This window comes from Macrobrachium nipponense, chromosome 1 (assembly GCF_015104395.2).
Source record: "Macrobrachium nipponense isolate FS-2020 chromosome 1, ASM1510439v2, whole genome shotgun sequence".
NCBI lineage: Eukaryota > Metazoa > Arthropoda > Malacostraca > Decapoda > Palaemonidae > Macrobrachium > Macrobrachium nipponense.
Window position 1 is genome coordinate 54,222,968 of NC_087200.1, and position 16,571 is coordinate 54,239,538.

Sequence of the window (16,571 nt, forward strand, 5' to 3'; positions counted from 1 at the left end):
CTGCGTGCGTGGTCCAGTGGGACCATCACATGACCAGCGGTGATAGTCACTCCGTCATCATCTTCGCCAGCCCCCACAATCTCCTCCAACCACTTGAGCGTAAGATATGTTTGATGTCAAGACCAAACCAGGCTCGTGGCTGGACCGTAAGAAGTGCATTCATCATGGTCACTCCTGTTCGCCTCGTTCCTCCCGGTGTAGCCCGAGGAGGTTGCAAGGACAGGTGCAGGAGACCTGACGCTCCTACCCTGCCTATTAGCAGAACCAGTATGCCGGGAGGACTGCAGGCGATCGCCAACCCGCGGTGGTGATCAAGCTGCAGGCCTGGACCGGCATTCTCCTTGAGGAGAAGCGCTAGACCAAGGACGGTAGCATCAGTCTCGTGCGTCAGGGAAAGCTGCTACCAGTCGTGCGAGCCGTCCGGTACCGGTGGGAGCAACGGTTGGGTGACTGGTAGTGTCCACTAACACGGTGTGAGCGATCACCGTCCTCTCTACGCACCAAGGTACCAGGTCCAGGCAAGGGTGGACCTGGTGACCAGGGGGGACTTCTTCCCAGCCTTGCCATGTGAACGGTCTGGTGGGAACATCACGTCAACCCTGGGTACCGGACGATCGCTGCACGAGCGATCGCCGGTCTGGCGAGAGTCAACCGAGCGACTCTTGCCATGCTTCCGCTCCGTGCCTGGGTCCTGACAGTGAGCGTACAGCAGTCTGGACCTTGGCTACACTCGGTGGTGCAAGCGAGCAAGCGGTCGAGACAGTTCCCAGTCCGGAGGTGGAACCTCTGGAGTCGGGAGCACTGGTACCACTACGGTCCCCGTCTTCTTCCTTGGGGAAGGAGAGATGGGCCCCGTTCCCGGAGGAACGGGAGGACCAGCGGAAGACCCATCTGTCCCGCCAGAGTGGGACAGACCCTTAGAAGTCTCTGTGTGAGACTTCTTGGGGGGAGGGGGGGGCAAGGCCACCTTCTTCTTCCTCGGCTGGGGGGCCTTGGAAGTCGAAGGGGAAGAGGCGGCAGAAGAAGAAGACGATGACACCTCCCTCTTCTTCCTGGACTTCCTCTTCGCCACCTTCCTCAGGACAACCAACAAGTTCTCCGTCCAGGACAGAGTTGGGGTAGTTGCAGGAGCAACACGGCCCAACTGCACCGGTCCGGAGGGACCTGCGGGAGCAGCAGTGGAGAGAACGCTTCCTCGAGGAGGGTCACGAAACTCTCGCCTGGCAGGCGAAGCATCTGGCACCACCGAAACTGGTCAGTTGTGTGAATGCGACCGTCGTCTGGGTGAGGCTGAGCGTGCACCTGACAGGAGATAGCCGATATCGTCCTCTGACTCTTCCAAGTCCTCGTTGAGGCCAAAAACCTCTCAAGAGGGCTGGATGGGCAGCCTCCACCGGTCTCTGCATGCACGGTCCTGCAGGAATGTCACATCAACCCTGGGTACCTGACGATCACTGCGAGAGCGATCGCCGGTCTGGCGAGAGTCACCTGAGCAACTCTTACCATCCTTCCACTCCATGGTGAGCATACTCAGCAGTCTGGAACTTGGGTGCACGGTCACCCGTAGGTGACCATACACTCGGTGACGCTCGCAAGCAAGCGGCTGAGACGGTTCCCGGTCAGGAGGTGGAACCTCTGGAGCCGGGAGAGGAGCTCCATGGTCCCCATCTTCTTCTTCCCTGAGGAAGGAGAGACGGGCCCCATTCCTGAAGAACGGGAGGACCAGCAAAAGACCCACCTGTCTCACCGAAGCGAGACAGACCCTTAGAAGTCCCGAGACGAGACTTCTTAGTGGGGAAGACCACCTTCTCTTCCACGGCACTTGACGAGCTCTCTTCCTCTTCGATTCCTCCAAATTCTGCCAGACTTCTACCATCAGGAATAGATAAACATCACAGGGCAGTGTGAAGGCTTTGTCCAGTGGCGTAACTCCAGGGTAGTAGTGGTAAATGAATATGATTATCAGCAGGGGATCAGTACACACACTCGAGGATCGGTATCACAACATGCTATGAGTCACAGGTACAATTCCAAGGTTAAGATAACCAATATGAAGAGCTATCCAACCAATACAGCTGTAATCATAATGACCACTGTTAGTCTGTAAAATAAGGAAAAAAATATTTAAGTAATAAGGATACCTCTCGCATCCAAGAGCACTGCCCTTCGAAGTGAGAGAAGATCCCCCAAACACCAACACCACATGCCCCTTCTTCTACATTCGTCCGATAGTAAGTGAAAGGATGAAGGAGAAGAGAAATTAACATAAAAACAAAACAAGGACAAACCTTTGAAGTTCCCCCTCGGTAATTCCCAAGCGTAAGCGTAATTTTCAGATGAATACATGTCTCGTTACAGGATCAATATCACTCACATTAAATACATGTCTTGTCCTCACATTAAATACATATATCGTCCTCACGGTAAGGGCGAAAGAATGTAAGTAATATGTTGGCATATCTTTACCGCCGACTCTTAACACAAGTAGAGAGGCGGCTATAAAGGCTATCACAAAAAGTCGGTTTGTACATTAATTGAATTTAATATTAATATCAAACACAGTATATACATATTTATATAAAAACAGAAATATAAAAACAGAAATAAAACAAAGATCCTACCGGGAAAAAAGATCAACAACCAGTTAACAAGAGCTCACAAACACACGTCTTCATCGAAAGACGGCCAAAAGCAAAGTGGAGTGTTTACATCAAGGCAGGCTAGCCTACCCACCTGCCACACGGTACTTACTGCCTAACCACCTTGTTCAAGAATTTAACGGCCGTAATTCCAGCTACGCCAAAACTAATTCCTTATGTAAAGGACAGAGGGTTTGTATATCGTGTAGGAACAAATATGTTTTCAAGGCAGTTTTGAAATCCAATATGGCACCCACCGACTGAGGTGCTGTTCGTAACTGCAAAGGATCCAACATCTTTCCCAGCACTCATTTGAATAATGTTAGCGTATATATGTCACTCAAGATTGCAATTGTAATCAGCACAATAAAACAACATTTTGCTACCTATAATAGCCCTTAAATGCAAGGTGGTATTTCCAATAGTGTCTCCCATATACCAGCAGGGTTCGGGAGTGAGCGCCGAAGCGGAAAAAACGTTTTTTTCAAAAAATATCAGCACGCTTAGTTTTTAAGATTAAGAGTTCATTTTTGGCTCCTTTTCTGTCATTGCCTGATGTTAGTATGCAACCATCAAAAATGGAAAAAATATCATTATCATATATAAATACGTATTGGAATATATGACAGCACGAAATTTTTTTTTTATATAATTGTATACAAATCGTGCTGTGAGCAAAATACTTAAAGCTAATGAGTTAATTTTTTTTCATTGTATCGCACACTAAATTGCGATGATTTTTGGTATATAACAAACTGTAAAACAATCAAAGCAACACAGAGAAAATATTACCACAAAAAGATGCATGAACTCGTAACACACGGATATAAAAAATATTTTCTTAAAAAATTCACCATAAATCGAAATATTGTGCTAGAGACTTCTTGTTTGTTGCAAAATGAAGGTAAATGATTGAGTATTACTAGACTGTAAGAGTTTTAGCTTACAGTTGCATTTTTCTACCATTTTGGTCGAGTTAAAGTTGACCGAATGTCGAATTTTTTCTATTTATCGTGATTTATGTGCAAATTTTTCAAAACTGATAAAAGCTACAACCATGAGTTATTTTTAGTTGTATTCTACATGAAATTGCGCACATTTTCATATATAAAACTTTATACAACGGCTAATATAAAACAGTGCATATATTACGACAAACTGACGAAAGAATTTCTCATTTTCTCGGCAGAGTAACCACGCGGATGTAAGGAAAAATGAAAAATTATTTCTAAAAAATTCACCATAAATCGAAATATTGTGCTAGAGACTTCCAATTTGTTGCAAAATGAAGGTAAATGATTGAAAATTACAAGAATGTAAGAGTTTTAGCTTACAATTGGGTTTTTCGGCCATTTCAGTCGAGTCAAAGTTGACGGAAGGTTGAAATTTTGGCACTTATCGTGATTTATATGAAAATATTTCAATTGATAAAAGCTACAACCATGGGTTGTTTTCTTATTGTATTCTACATGAAATTGCGCACATTTTCATATATAAAACTTTATGTAACGGCTAATATAAAACGGTGCAAATATTTCAAAACTGATAAAAGCTACAACCATGCTTAGTTTTTTATTGTATTCTACATGAAATTGCGCACATTTTAATATATAAAACTTTATGTAACGGCTAATATAAAACGGTGCAAACATTACGACAAAGTGCCGAAAGAATTTCTGATTTTTTCGGCAGAGTTAAGGCGTGGACGTAAGGAAAAAGTATTTTTCAAAAATTCACCATCAATCGAAATATTGTGCTAGACTTCCAATTTGTTGCAAAATGAAGGTAAATGATTGAATATTACAAAAATGTAAGAGTTTTAGCTTACAATTGCGTTTTTCGACCATTTCAATCGAGTCAAAGTTACCAGAAGGTTGAAATTTTGGCACTTATCATGACTTATATGAAAATATTTCAACTGATAAAAGCTACAACCATGGGTTGTTGTCATTACTGTATTCTACTTGAAATTGCGCACATTTTCATATATAAAACTTTATGTAACGGCTAATATAAAACGGTGCAAACATTACAACAAATTGATGAAAGAATTTCTAATTTTTTCGGCAGTTACCACACGGACGTAAGGAAAAAATTGTACAATAAAGTTTCATACATACTTACCTGGCAGATATATACTTAGCTACAGACTCCGTCGTCCCCGACAGAAATTCGAATTTCGCGGCACACGCTGCAGGTAGGTCAGGTGATCTACCGCCCCGCCGCTGGGTGGCAGGAATAGGAACCATTACCGTTCTAGAACCAGATTTTCTCTTCCACCTGTCTCCTGAGGGGAGGCTGGGTGGGCCATTCAATCGTATATATCTGCCAGGTAAGTATGTATGAAACTTTATTGTACAATAACAATATAATTTTCATACATTCAACTTCCCTGTCACATATATACTTAGCTGATTGGCACCTTTGGCGGAGGGTAAGAGACAGCTAATTACTGATTAGACAGGTAAACAACATACGTTGTAGGTAATAAATAAATAAAACCTTGGTTCCTATGTGTTTAGACGAAGGGTTGACTTCCTAGCTATTGCTAGGAGTCTGCTTCGCCTCAAGAGCCTCAGCGAGGATGTAACCTATGGCTAGGAGTTCTTGTAGATCTGTCAATGGGGTCTTATCCACTTACTCGACAGAATCTAATGGTCATTTGTCAATGGGGGCTTATCCACTTACATGACAATACACCTATGCCTTGTGGCATAATTAAGGAGCACAACACCGATCCCGATCACCTGATCCTAACACAAGGGTTTGTGCTTAATTTGAAAAGAGTTATCCCCAAACTCCTTTCAAACAACCCAAAGAAAAAAACACTATGTTAAAAATTAACTCACTAGTTAAGGATCAGTGTCGGCTCCCTATCCCAGCAACGTATCCGTAGACACGGATAACCAAGAGAGAAGGATCTCTCGTAGGTCAACTTGACCTCCTTTGTGTAATGGGAAGTCAACACAGAGTTGCATCTTCCGTAAGTGACAGCTAATATGTCCTCATGACACATTGTTATGGAAAAAACAAGAATTCATAAAAGCTCGCACTTCATGCGCTTTTAATTCTCAGCTGTTTGAAGGAATCATCAAGTTACTCATGAAGTGCTTTAGCGATCACACTTGTTTCAAAGAAGACCAGGGCTTTCTTTGAAATGGATCTCTTCTGGATGAAGCCTAGAGCCTGGCTGGCGCCTTGCTCCTGGCTGGCGCCTTGCGCTTGCCTGGTGCCTAACGCCTGGTTAGCGCCTAGCGCCTGGAAGGCGCTTTTCGCCTGACTCCTGGCTGGCGCCTCGCTACTGGAAGGAGCTTCACGCCTGGCTCCAGACTGGCACTTTTTTGCGCCTGGAGCATGGCTGGCTCCTCCCCACTTGCTGGAGCTTCGAGCTTGGTAGAATCTCGCGGATGTCTGGCGATGTCCACATCGGACACTCTTATCTGTCCGATTTGTTCGCCTCTAGCGCATCTGCGCTAGGCTGGAGGCCCGCTCTTTCTCCTCATCAGACAATGACAGTGTTCCTTTTAACCGTCTGCCTCTGGCGTCTTTTACACCTGTTTTGGCATTTGGCGCCTGGTTGGCGCTACATTGTCCGAAAGTCCTGAACCTCCACAATAGTTTATCAGGAGACTGGAGAAGGGTGGAAGAAATTCTTCCACTTTGAGCTTTTTGGCCTCTCCGGCAAGGGGAGGTGATTGTAGTCAGCTACATCCATTAGACGATAGGATATCTAACAGTAAGAGAGATAAGAGTCTTCCTCCGAGGAGGATCCTTCTTGAGTCCTTCCATTGCTAACAAGATCTCTTCTTACCTGTTGATGAAGTTCCTCGTTGCAGAATCTTCCCTATCCTTGTCCGAAGGAAGGGAAGGAGCTTGGAAGTCGAAGGAGACTCCGAGCTGAAATTGGAAGGACTCCTGATTTCTAGCTCTTTATTGTATCCCTCTGAATACCTTCTGGGAAGCATTTCGAGCCCTCATCGCATCCCAAAGACTCTGTAGGCAAACTTTTAAACCATTTCTTCTTCTGTAGATAAAAACGTAAGTACCCTGCCTGGACAACGAAACCTCTATCTGAAAGCGTTGAGTCAGGAATAGAGGGTTTTAGTTCTTTTACCAGACATACTATGCTGGCAAGAACCCATACCCGAGTCTCCATAGAATCTGATGCGAGATTCCAATGCACAAAAAATTCACTTGTCTTCTTGGTCGTTTAGGGCCAAGAGAAAACAAAGAATTCACTCATAAAACTTCTCAAAGAAGTTTGATGAGGAGCAATTCCATCTTGTAGGAACACGGAATCTGTGGCCACAAAAGATCCCATCAGAAGTACATGATATCCTACTCTTGTCGTATTGAGGTATCATCCCGAAGATCTTAATCCTCTGCTATCTCCAATTCCCCTTGTAGAGACAGAGCATAGCCTTTTACTGCGTTCTTTGATAGCAGATATATACGAAGGTGATTCTTCCCTCTGAAAAGGAAGAAAAAACCTCTATGTGGTTCACAGAGGTATCGGAAGAGGACAGTTTCCTCATTCCATCTAGCACGATTTGCAGTAATTCTATGTCTTGGCCATGACAATTGTCATTCACCTTGAAAAATCCTCTCATTCATGTCCACTTCTGGTCAGTCTGCACGCAGACAGACTCAGAGTGGAGAGGTTGTTAAGGTCCATTTATAATAGATGCTGATAGAATATCCAGACTCTCTTGGAAAAGACTTCCAAAACATGCTGTGAGAAGAACGTGACCTCTGTGAATCCAATCTCTCTAAGGCCAAAATGAGGCATAAAGTATCATTCTCTCTTCCTTTGACGCCCATTTATCTTAATATCTGTTAAGAATGTATAAATCTAGGGGAAAAAGGACTAAAGTTTATTCCCCTTTTAAACTAAAAATGGCATATATTGCTACCTTTCCTGGTTCGAGAATAAGGAAGCAGTCTAGAGGCAGCCTGTTCGTCTTCCCCCTTGCGAAGAGATTTATGACGAAGACCTCTTGCAGGTTTCCACAACTCTCTTTCCAACTAAGATTAGACATAAGTCAATAGTTATATTGTCGATCGAGAAGTTTCTCACGGACGTGCAACATACTATGCTGGCAAGAACCCATACCCGTGCAGCGAACCTCTTAAGGATCGTTACGTTCCGTGTCTGTGTTCCAAACAGATTCTCTCTTGTTAACGCGAACAGAGGCGAAAAAAGAGATTCTCAATGCTTCTTGAAATATGAGAGAGCTGTGAAATGGCTTAATTGATTTAAATCATTTCGTCCCTCCTTGGAATCGAGCGCCCTTCAAGATAGACGGGGAACGAAATCAAGAACGAACCGTGCCATTACCCAGCCTGCTGTCAGAGAGGCTACTGAACCCTTCGATTAATAACTCGCTATATCGAAAAGTTACCAAGTCCATTATTTTGCTTCTGTAAGTATGAGAGCATCAAATAATATATATAGCTCTACTTCGTTAAAATCATATTGTTGTCTCATTCCTATAATCCTGTTACATTGCGGTAAACATTACCGCAAGGTTACAAGGGATCTTTTTATTGAAAACTTCTTAGCAAAACGAATACCATGTTATTCATGTTTGCCTATAAATCCCCTCAATTCGAGGCTAAGTCCATGATCGTAGGGGGAAGATACGGTTAACCATTCGATCCCGTAGGAGAGAGAGATGTAACCAACTGCTCATGACCGAGAACTGGATGGTACTGTATTGGCTTACAATGACAGCCGTCTCGTTCGCTGTCTCGCTGCATTCTTCCTGAGTTGCCAGTTACTCCATTCAATGAAGGAATATAATAAAATTATTCTCGAGCCTAAGGAAGCTCTCAATAATGCATATTTAAACCAAACAACCTTTGTTAAATACCGAAGCTGAGTAGGTATTGTCGTAACAAACCTTTTAAGCGAAGTCCTTACTAGGAAATTCCTGTAAGGATACGGATAATTCCGTCTCGAACCACAATGGTAACTATGGTATGAGTAAAATTTTCTTACTACATTCTTTCCTCTCCGATGCAGAGAGAGAATGTGAATCTTACTTTCTTCGTTCTTTTCGTCAATAAGCACGAATTAGTATTAGCCGAAGGAGATCACAAATGAAAAACCGAGGATCGAAGAGAATCTCTCAAGCTTTTATTCTCTTGGAGATAAGGCCGTATTCTACGCCTCTATTATCTGGAAGAGCCTCTAATCAATGAATAAGAGCTCGTACGAATCTTGTCCAATTTCCAAACGATTGCCACCTTTCTGGAAATGGTTGATTGCATTATTTTTTGGAAGGAGGATGATTTTAATATCTTCTTAATAGTATGAACGAATCCTCTCAATAAAAGGGTTGCTAAGATCTTATAAACTGAGAGACCTGCCCCCTTATTGGCTTCCAATTCCGATCTATCTTCCACTTCCTGTCCATTCAAGCTGAAAGAAGAATGAGCAACCGGAGGAGAGTGCCTCCTTTCGCAAGGTGAAGGGCTTTTATCAGTCCCAGCTCCAACCTGACAAGGGCTACGGCCGTCTGTGCGACATCTTGAGTCCCTGCCAGGAGAAGGCCGATCTTGCCCTTTGCCTTTACTTACATTAAGACTATCCTGATAAGGATGACGGCCACCTGTGCAACAACTAATGTCCCCATCAGGAGAAAGTCTTGAATGCTTAAAACCTCTCACAGAACCAGCCACATCCTGACAAGGGCTACGGCCGCCTGTGCAACATCTAGAGACCCTGTCAGGAGAAAACTGATCCTGCGAAAAGTCCCAAAGAGGAGCCTCCTGGTCCACTTCTAACTCCATGTCCAATGAAGGAAATCCTGGTTCATGGCGCCTGGTTTATTTTTAAAAATTTTAATTTAATTCATGTATATTATCCATTTTTTGCAACCAAATTACCCCAAAAATTACAGATATTTCTAAAGTAGATACAATCCAATGTTTCTTACCTTTTCGTACATCTGGCTGCCGAAAACCATAGAGGAACGACTATGGATAAGTGGATTATATTTTTTTGGGGGGGGCTTTTTTGTTTTTGCTAGCACTTTTCATTGATTTAAGTCTATATTAGAATTTTGAATTTCTTTAATAACTGTATGCAAGAAATAAATGTAACCTTTAATGTTTGCATGCTAAGAATGGCAAAATCATCGTTGCCACATTAGTGGAGGCTTCACACATACGCCGATTCATTATTATAAACTGTTTCCATGAATTCTAGTTGTTATAGTAATGCAATAATGATAAAATTGCTTTAACATTTATGTATATATACTTCCAATACATAGCCTAATTTCACCAATTTCAACGTTTTGTGTAAGTCTGAAACCCAGTTTGGAGGGTGAACACATACTGAATGGCAACAGAGAGAGAGAGAGAGAGAGAGAGAGAGAGAGAGAGAGAGAGAGAGAGAGAAAGGAAGGCGAAGGAACGAAGAAGAAAAGGGGTGCGATGGAGGGGGGGGGGGGGGGGGGGGGAGAGGGTAGGTGGAGCTTTTTACTCGTGTTCGTATCCAATTCTGCATAATGGAGTTTTTCTCTTGGTACAAGGACAAGTGTCGTTATTCTTTACGATTAGTGATTCACGATACCCTTATAAATTACGGCACTGGGTGTAATGCACTATAGCAAAATCTCGTTCTGATACAAGTGTTCATTACAGGAATAGGTATTGCCCAAAAACGTGCTTGCACTGTCGCTGAAACCCATAGTAGGTATGCTGCTTGGTTGTCAATCAAGTTTTTTGTAATCAAGTATTGTTTACAAGCTAACTATCTATTGAATAAATTTGTATTTTTCTCAATCAAAACATATGCCCCTCAATGCTAACTTTCCTCTTTTAACGACTTTCTGGTCATTGCAAACTCAGCCTCATAATTTCTTATGGTGCGAAAACAGAGGCCCAGGGACTGAAAACGATTGCATCACACTACGGCGATAATCCGGCAGTAAAACATCTTCATATATCCAAAAAGTAAATAATAAAGATATATATGCGCATTACGATTATAACAATTACATGAATAGCTGATAATCTGCATGAATAACTGGTAAACTGTTCTGCAAGAAAGTTGAGTAAAGCAATTATTTACAATAAGTACGAAAGCCAAGATGTCGTGACGTCATAATACAGGACTTAAACGAACGTTCTAATTCCAGAAAATTATTACTTAAATTTGAGTCAGAATCGAGTTACTTTTTCAATAACAAATATTTTCAAATTAATCATCATAAATATGTAAAATATTGATGTTTTACTATTTATTTAAAAAATTATCAAAGTGCACGTTTCGTCGTCGTCTTCTACCAAAACAGTTGATTACTAACAAACAAGCTGGTAAGTTTCCGTGTTCCGATTGTTGTGATGAAAGTGCCCCAGCGTCTGTAGGTGTAAGTGGTGTGTGGATTTATCACAGGAAATGGGAAGTTTATTGACACAAGCGACTCCGTAAACATCAAGATGGCGTCAATCTTCTAAATATTTCGAGTTGTAAGTAAAAATGTTGAACGTGTTTTGGTGAGATTTGGACTGCCATGTACACCCTTTTCACTACCCTCTGTTTAAATCTTAAAATTTGGCCTTAATTTCTAACTTTGGAGAAAATACTTACTTCGAAAGGAGAGTAGAGGTCTTTTGCTCCGTTTCTCACCAACAACAAGTCGCGACTGATGCCCATCTCCGGTGTCAGGACATGTTATAATGTACATTTTTTGGGGTTGTACACATTGATCGTACATGGTCCACCCCTGTACCATGCGGTTTTTTACCCTAGGTGTCGCTCCCACCACCGAAGACTCATGATTGGTGCCCATCTCCGGTGTCAGGACGTGTTAAAGTACTTTGTCGGAGGGTGGATCAACAAGCGGGCAAGACTGGCTCAGCTAATCCACTCGGTTGTTTCCCGTAATGCTTACAGAGCATCCCGTGAGGTGCACTCACGGCACTCCCTTAAGTTATCACTGTACATGATTAGCCTGGCTGCAAGGGCCTTCGCTAGGAGTTTTAGGTTCAAGTCTGCACCTCGGACTCCTTACCTGCCAACTTCAAATTCGCCTTACAAAGTCCCCACGAATAACCTGACCTCTCTTCGTCAAGTGGGAAAGGGACCCGTGCCGTCTCTATGGCACCCTATTGCGCACTCGTCTCTCCCCCGATAAATACTGTGTGCGGGTGAATAGACTTCCTTCTTTATTCTTCTACTTTCTTCAGTTCCTAAATAGATCTCCTCGGCACTCGACGACAGTTCCAGAGCATTCCTGGGCGCCTTTGCTGTTTATATCGCTGAATCGATAGAGTCCATTCGCTTCGGGTTCCATTTGTTTACGATTTCCTCTTTTCGTTCGGACTTCCGTCACTGAGGAAGGAAGTTTTATGTGGTGATTCTTGTCTTTGGCGCGTCCCTTTGGGTGGTGTTTCTTCCGTATGACGATATATTTCGATGCACATCAACATCGAGCAATTTTCAATGCAGAGAGACAATAATCATCCTTGATTATCAGTGAGTGCCCTCCACTCCCTTTCTGGTGGGTCCCGCTATATATCACTTTTTATCGACCTCTTTATTCATGATGTTTATATAAATATATTAATTATTAATATATAATATATATATATATATATATCTATATATACATACTACAATACATTTACATACATACATACAACATATACACATACATACATACATACATACATAATATCATATATATATATATATATATATATATATATATATATATATAGATATACACACACACACACACACACACATATATATATATATATATATATATAATATATATATATATATATATATGTGTGTGTGTGTGTGTGTGTGTGTGTGTGACAATTGTAACTTATGACCTCCTTGCCTACATCACTGACATTTGGTACTACTTTTTCTGGAACAGAGCAAAACTCAGCGGTCCGATAGTCTCACTCTGCGAATTAATTTTTATTGTAGTGTTGCCTACAGTGCTATATCTGCACTTATCTCAGACTCTTGTGGCATTCATCGTAGATCTGTTCATTCATCTTCCCTTTTTCCCTCTTCTGTAAATCCACTCTCGGGCTATCCAGCCAAATGCATCTCTGCAAATCATATCCTAGGTACCTATCTCAGGCCTCTTTGCAACTAGCAACCAAAATAAATTTGCTGTCTCCCTCATTTTTGCAATTGGAGCCATGTCTGGAGGGGACAGGCAAAACTTAATTTCATTATATGCATCTAAGACAAATTTTTATCTCAACCTTTCTATATATATTTCTATACAAAAAATAAGACAAGGGAGAGAGGATAACAGTCATTTGACACACAAATGACGTGTCCTTGCAAGAATGTGAGTTATATCAAGAAACTTCACATACAGATGTCCCCCTCCTTATAAGCCATTTAGAAGCGAGTTCACTTGATCTGCTCAACTCTCTCTTAAACGGAGTCTTCCGGGTCTGGCCGTCCCTGAGACGTTATAAGCTCTTTTTATGAACACTATATAGCCTTCTTAAGTCTAGAATAAGGATTTCTCGAAAACCCTAGTCGCTGTTTAGAAGCTGATAATTCTTGTGTTATTATAATACAAAAATAACATTATTATACTTGCTTTTCAATATTCTTCGATAAGCACAAGTAAGAAAAAAAAACAGTGCGTGTTTTGTTTAGATATATAAACCCATATGGTTGAAACAAGAGACGAGATTGAAAACAACTCGCCTTAATCCTGCTAAACCATATTTCAGTTAGTGAAATTAGCATGATGTTATTATCGTTATATGTACACAGTATATATATCAGAATTATTAAGAAGTTAACAGCTTAGACAACCAGAGTACAGACTACTTTTAAACTTAATTCCTTCTTAATATATACTAGTTTTCGTTACGCATTATTGATTACGTTGTAGGAGAGCTAGCATATGAATGCGAAAAACAAATGTGAATCACATAGTAGAGTCGATCACTTCACCCGTGCATCTCATGCCCAGTGCCGTTCCTTACGCCGCTCCTGATTGGCTGTTGATAAGCCAATCACAGGGCTGGAAACTGTCTCGAGAGAGAGTTCACGTAAGGAAGGTGTATGTTCCACCTCTCCTCTTTCAAAAGTTATAACTTTCATTACACCCCAATTTTACCCAGAGAAAAGTAGTTTCCCAATTGCATCACTAAATATCGACAAGCCAATGTTAAGAATTATGATGATATAAGAATTATGAAGAAAATTTTAATGTTTATAATGAAAGGAATAATGAGAGGGATATAGGACTATTGTAGCAAAGGAAAAATCAATGGTATGAATAAATTTCCTCCATAATTATTAAGGTATCAATATCTAAGTAATGATTTTTTTCATATAGAGATTTCCACTATAACATATGAAAGGGTGATGGTGATAATGATAGTGACGATAATGAGGCCTTAATATTCCTTTTCCCCCCATTAAACTTCTATCGAAGGGTTGTGCTCATGATGATGACGTCATCGAGTGATCACGTGAGCAACATCTGACTACACGAACATAAGAGAGAGAGACTAATATTCTTAATCTTTTGCTTGATATAAACCTGTCTAATTTTTTGGTAGCATTGTCTTCCATGACATTTAAGCTACGAAACTATGAAACAAGATGATAAATGATGAATACACTGCAATCTCATGTAAGGAATGATTGAATATAAAGAATTTTATGTCTGTTTCACTTTAAATATTTTAGCATTAAGTTTACTGCAAGTACATAATTCTTATTATCATTATAATCCTCAAGTCATTGGCTTGTCGATTATTAGTGATGAAATTATAAAACGTTCCTTTTCTGCAGGTAAAACTGAGGTGTAATGAAAATGATAATGTCTGAAAGATGTTGGAACATAGTTGTTGCCTACGTGAACTCTCTAGAGAGACTGAGAATTTCCAGCCCCCGATTGGCTTATCAACAGCCAATCAGGAGTGCCGTAAGGAACGGCGCTGGGCATGAGATGCACGGGTGAAGTGAATCTACTATAATAGTTTTTCTTTTATTCCCAGGAATATAAGGGAAAAGCATCTCACTTAGTTTGTCGTTTATTTCTAGGATACTTAAGGGAAAGGTGAATGACGTCATGGACTATAGCAGGTGCTTCCGGTTTGACAAGTATATATTAGAACAGAATTTTTGCAACGGCATTATGAGGACGAAAAAAATTAGGCTACTTTACAGCACAATTCCTGCGGCCAATGTTTGGCCATATTCAACAGCTGCCATGAAAAACATAAACAACATGGACTTGGAGTAATGTATTATGAGATAAGCGGTGCAGCTAATGCCAGAGCCATTTTTAATTGAATCTGACATATCTTGATGGTTTTGGGGCAGTTTACAGTTTGTGTGGTAGGTTTTATATTTCTATTTTATTTTGCGAAAATTGTTCAGCGATACTTAATCTTGAAAAAAGTTTAAATTATATAATGTGAGTGAAAGCACATCTTGCAATAATAGGTAGTCATGACACGTGATGTTGTGATGTCTAGACAAAGTGGCAGGTAAAGCAGTACTAACTTAATTATGTTGTTGTTGTTGTTGTTTTAGATTTAGCTGGCCTTATGTCAGCACAGGCTCTTGCTCATAGAGTAGTCCATAAAAACTTTATTACAGGTAAACAGAGCTTGTAAACATAGCTGCGGACGGATATGTAGTACCTGACCCGCCGCACTGAGAGAAAACTGACTCGAGCCATTCGATTTGTATTTTTATACAGACATACATACATCAATAATTTTATTTACAATCATCAGACATGTGAATTATATGTTGGCGGCAGGACCGGAGAATGCCTTATAGAATGGAATAAGGTATAATGCAGCTAGAACAATTATATACAGGATTCTGTGGAAAAACGTTGTCTTTACAAATACTACTCCTCCCTAAGACAATAATTATGAAATAATAATTGGAAGACATCATGACATCTATTTGGATAGCATATCAGAAGGCGGAGGTGACCCCGAGTCCTTGAGACTAGCTGTCTCGGGGAGCTCTCAGCATTTGCGTCCTTCGATGAGCCGGGAGACAGGAGCTGCCACTCTGTTTGGGTGGCTCAGGGACCTTGGGAGATGATCTGTTTTGCGTTGGTTCTTCTTCGGTGTTGTCCTCGTCCAGCAGGAAGGCAGGCTTCAGCCTGTCAACAGAGACCCAATCCTCGTGGCCATGTATCAGGATGAGGTACGCCTTGCCCGTGCAGTGGAGGATGGGGTAGGGGCCTCAGTAGGGTCTTGTCAGAGGTGGGCGGTGGGAGTCTTCCAGACAAAATCGTGCTCATACGAGGATAGGGCTTTGGGATGGAAATATTTCGTCCTGTCGGAGAAAGTCTTGTAGCAAGGGGTGAATTTTCCGGTGGTCTCATGTAGTGTCACGATTGAGATGTCCGCACTACCGCCATTCGTTGGGAAGAATTCGCCTGGTACTGCCAGAATTTTCCCGTAGACCTTGGGTGATGCTTTGCAGTTGGCATTCGGGGTGTTATGGAGGCCGAGGAGGATCCAAGGTAACTGTGATCTCCAGTTCTCGTCCGTACAGCATGCCATCAGGGAGGCCTTCAGGGAGCAGTGGGTCCTTTCCACCGTGCTGTTGGCTGCGGGGTTGTAGGCGGTGGTGCTGTGACGCGACGTCCCCATCAGGTGGGCCAGGGCGGCCCACAGGTCCAATAATAATACAGGTCCATGGTCTGTTGTGATGTTGTCTGGCACTCCGAAATAGCTGATTCAACTGGAGAGGAGGGCTTCCACACAGGTGTTAGTGGTGGCCTCTATCATCGTGTTTGCTTCGGCCCACCTGGTGGACCAGTCGATGATCGTCATGAGGTACCTGGCGCCCCTGGATGGAGACAGGGGCCTTACGATGTGGCCAAACCTCCTTTTGGGTTAGGGGAAATCACCTACACCCAATTCAGTATGCTGGCTGACTTTGCTCAT

General features: G+C 42.0%; 1 protein-coding gene across 4 annotated transcripts in view; it reads right to left on the minus strand.

Annotated features, from left to right (window-relative positions):
• Positions 1 to 12,117, minus strand: part of LOC135219310 (gastrula zinc finger protein XlCGF57.1-like) — a 66,437-nt gene extending 54,320 nt beyond the window's left edge. For 2 of the 4 annotated variants that reach the window (XM_064255968.1, XM_064255969.1), the window contains exon 1: positions 11,666 to 12,110. The gene's annotated coding sequence lies outside the window, so the exon portion shown is untranslated. Of the gene's footprint in view, positions 1 to 11,665 lie in introns of all 4 variants that reach the window. The other 2 variants (XR_010315404.1, XR_010315403.1) reach the window with 2 other exon arrangements.
• Between the last annotated feature and the right edge of the window lie 4,454 nt (positions 12,118 to 16,571).